Genomic DNA, 3,382 nt, shown 5'->3' on the forward strand with positions numbered 1-3,382 from the left:
TAACCATGGAATATAATGGAATATAAGACTTTTTTTTTAAAAATATTTACAATAGTTTTTGAAGTTTCTTTCACTAGGAATGATTAGAATCATTAGATCTATTCCATGTAAGTAATTTTGTGGAGAAATATGAGTATCCAGGATATTAATATTTCTTTTAAGTGTTAAGGGGCGTGGTCTAATTTTATAAAAGTGGTTCTAGCGTTCTAGGACTGCAAATAGCACAAAAAGATTGAATTTTATTTGTTAATAACGGGTTTTTTATTCACATTAAGCACTCAAATCCCGAAGAACTCAACTTCAATTGATCATTTTTGCTGCAAGGGGCGGTACCTAAAATAATTAATGGGCGGAGCTTCTTCAGGATGCTCCATACTAACCTCCCAGCAAAATAGGGCATTTCAGGAGCAAGGATAAAGTGTAGTAATCCTGCAGTTCCTTCTCAATCGCTTATTGTATACTTTTTAGGAAATATATAGTTTTTTTTTAATATTGTAAGTAGCAAGAAATATGTGCAAAAAATTAATTGAATTTTTTTATACCTTGTTTTTCTTCTGTCAAGTTTACCTTATCATTCATACAGTTGATTTCTTTTGCACATGCAAAATTTTATGCTGACTTCATCCTCTTTGAGTCCATTCATTCATGTTTCAGGCATTCAAAATTTGTTATACATTCCTATTAAATCTTATGTAGCTTCGGTGTACTGCCTAAATATTTTTTTTATTATGTACCTTAGTTTTTATTTCTTTTATTCTTTTTAAAGATTCACTTTTAGCATGAATCTTCATCTCTTTTTTTTGTGTGTGTTGTGTCTCCACTTCATCCTACTTAATATATTTTGTCGTTTTATCATCAACGCCTTCCATCTGAATTTATTTTTGTATATTTTATAAATAGGCACACTATACAAGAGATATTTTAATATACATATATTTTCATCAATTTTTCTTCTCTATTCCATTCATTTTCCCAAATCTCTATTTCATCTTCACTCCTTCCCATTAAGATTCACGTGGTTCTTCTTCTGCATGCTTTTTTTCTCTTTAGACTTTGCTATTTTTATATAGAATTGATACTTCAGTTGGATAACTTTTTTTTTCCTTCGTAGTTTCTCACTGGTAGAGAATGATTTTATGGGATTTTTTCACGGAAAATTAGCTGTTATTTGTGTGTGATATAGTTTTTTGTTCTTTCACTGCAAAACTGCCCTCAATCTCCTAATTTCTTTCACATTTTTTTCCCTCAAACCAGAAATTGTGCCCTCAAGAAATTGCGCAACTTTCAAAGCACTTTAGTGTAATATTTCTGCCTCCATTCACAAATTAGTTGTCCTATTTATTCACAATTTTATTTTTGTATATTTCTTGCTATTTCCCTTGTTGTCACACAATTTTCTTTCATTAAAATCGTCTACATGAAAATATTCCTTGTGCTCGGTTGTCATTTATTACAATTTTTAGGAAACATTTCTTGGTCTCGGTGAATAGTTCTTTTTGGGAAGCCTTTACAATGCCTTAACTATTTTTGAAAATTGTTCTTCATTTTGAAAAAAAGGTCGTGTTAGCTTTTCTGGTTTTTCTAAATAATCTCAGCTCAAAAGAAATTTTAGGCCACGCCCCTTTCTCACTATATAAAAGACTCTACACATTGGGAGCAATTTTCGTCAAAAATCCCATTTTTGACAGAATTTTGACGTTTCTACCTACAACAACGCGGACGATTTCCTTCAAAAGAGCAATTTTTGACGAAAAATGATTACAATGTGTAGACACCCTAAAAGAAAGGCTCTTGTAGCGTTGTTTGTCAAATTTTGTCGTTTTGTAACTTTTTTGGAAAAATTTTAGCAAACAACAAACCCTTTTGCTAAAAGTTTGTCAAAAGCGCTTTTTCCAATTTTAACTTTTCATTTATTTAATAAACATAATTTTACCAAACATTTAACAAAAACTTCTGTAAAGCTATTTGTCAAAAGTTTGACGTTTTGTTATTTTTTGGGGACTTTTTTAACAAACAACACACGCTTTTGCCTTAAGTTTTTAGTTTCTAACATTTGATTTATTTTTTGTTCAAATAATTTAACCAAACATTTAACAAAAAGGTTTGTAACACGGTTGGTTTGCCAAAAATTCGTGGTTTTGTAATTTTTTGAGGAATTTTAGCAAACAACCTTACAAACATTTTTGCTTAAAGTTTGTCAAAGCTTGTAGCGCTATTTGTCAAAAGTGTGACGTTTTGTCATTTTTTTTAGAAACTTATTTAACGCCCTCGGCCCTATTTAACAAAATTTTTGTACATTTAATATGAAAAAAGTCCGTTTGACAAAATTTAGGTAAAAAGGTTTGTAAATTTGTTTGGGCAGTTTTCCAAACAAAAAAAGGACAAACGACAAATTTATTTAGCAAAATTAACAAATTCCTAAAAGTTTGTCCAAATGACTTTTTCATATTAAACGTAAAACTGGTTTTGTTAAATCAATAAAAAAATCATTTTTCAGATAGTATGACAAAAAAAATTATTTTACCATACTTTTATGAAAAATATTTGAAGCGTTTGAAGCGCTGTGCGTCAAAAATTTGTCGTTTTGTCTCCTTTTTTGGTGAAATTTCAGTAAACAACAAATGCTTTTGCTAAAAGTTTGTCAAAAGAATATTTTTCATATAAAACATGGAAAAGTTATGTTAGGTTAGTGATCAAATACTTATTGCCAACTAATTTCAAATTTCACTGATTTTTTTCAGATTGTTATATGAAAATGACAAAATTTTACGAACATTTTTTGTGTGTTTACGAACATTTACGAACAAATGTTTGTAAAAGTACAAAAAATGTTCGTCAAATGATCATTTTACGGACAATGTTTGTGAAAAAAGTACAAAATTTTACGAACTTGTTTGTGGATTATGCGATTCACGAGCATTTCGTAAGTCTGCCATAGGATTTCACAAATATTTACTAACAATTTTACAAAATATTTTTTGTAAGTACCCAATACACTCAATTCGCACGAAAAAAAACAATGATGAGGAGAGAGTATTGGCTTTTACAGGCCTCAGGATTACCTGGTGCAAGGTCACAAGTAAAACTGGAAAGCGAATCATTGATAAATCCCTCCCATCAAAAAAAAAACTTCTTAGAGATACCCAGGAATTTCCATTTTTTTCGCAACAAAAATGTGATACTGCTTGTTTTTCCCTTAATAAACATTGCAAATTCAAGATTTTCCAGTTGAATTCGTTAAAACTCTGAAAAAGGGGCGTGGCCTAATATTTTAGAGGCGGGGCTTATCGTGAAAAAAACAGTAGTACCTCTGCAAAATACGATGTCAAAAAAAGTCATGGCATTGTAAAGTTTCCCCTTATTATTTTTCTTCTCATTCATC

The sequence above is a fragment of the Phlebotomus papatasi genome, chromosome 1 (assembly GCF_024763615.1).
Source record: "Phlebotomus papatasi isolate M1 chromosome 1, Ppap_2.1, whole genome shotgun sequence".
Taxonomy (NCBI): domain Eukaryota; kingdom Metazoa; phylum Arthropoda; class Insecta; order Diptera; family Psychodidae; genus Phlebotomus; species Phlebotomus papatasi.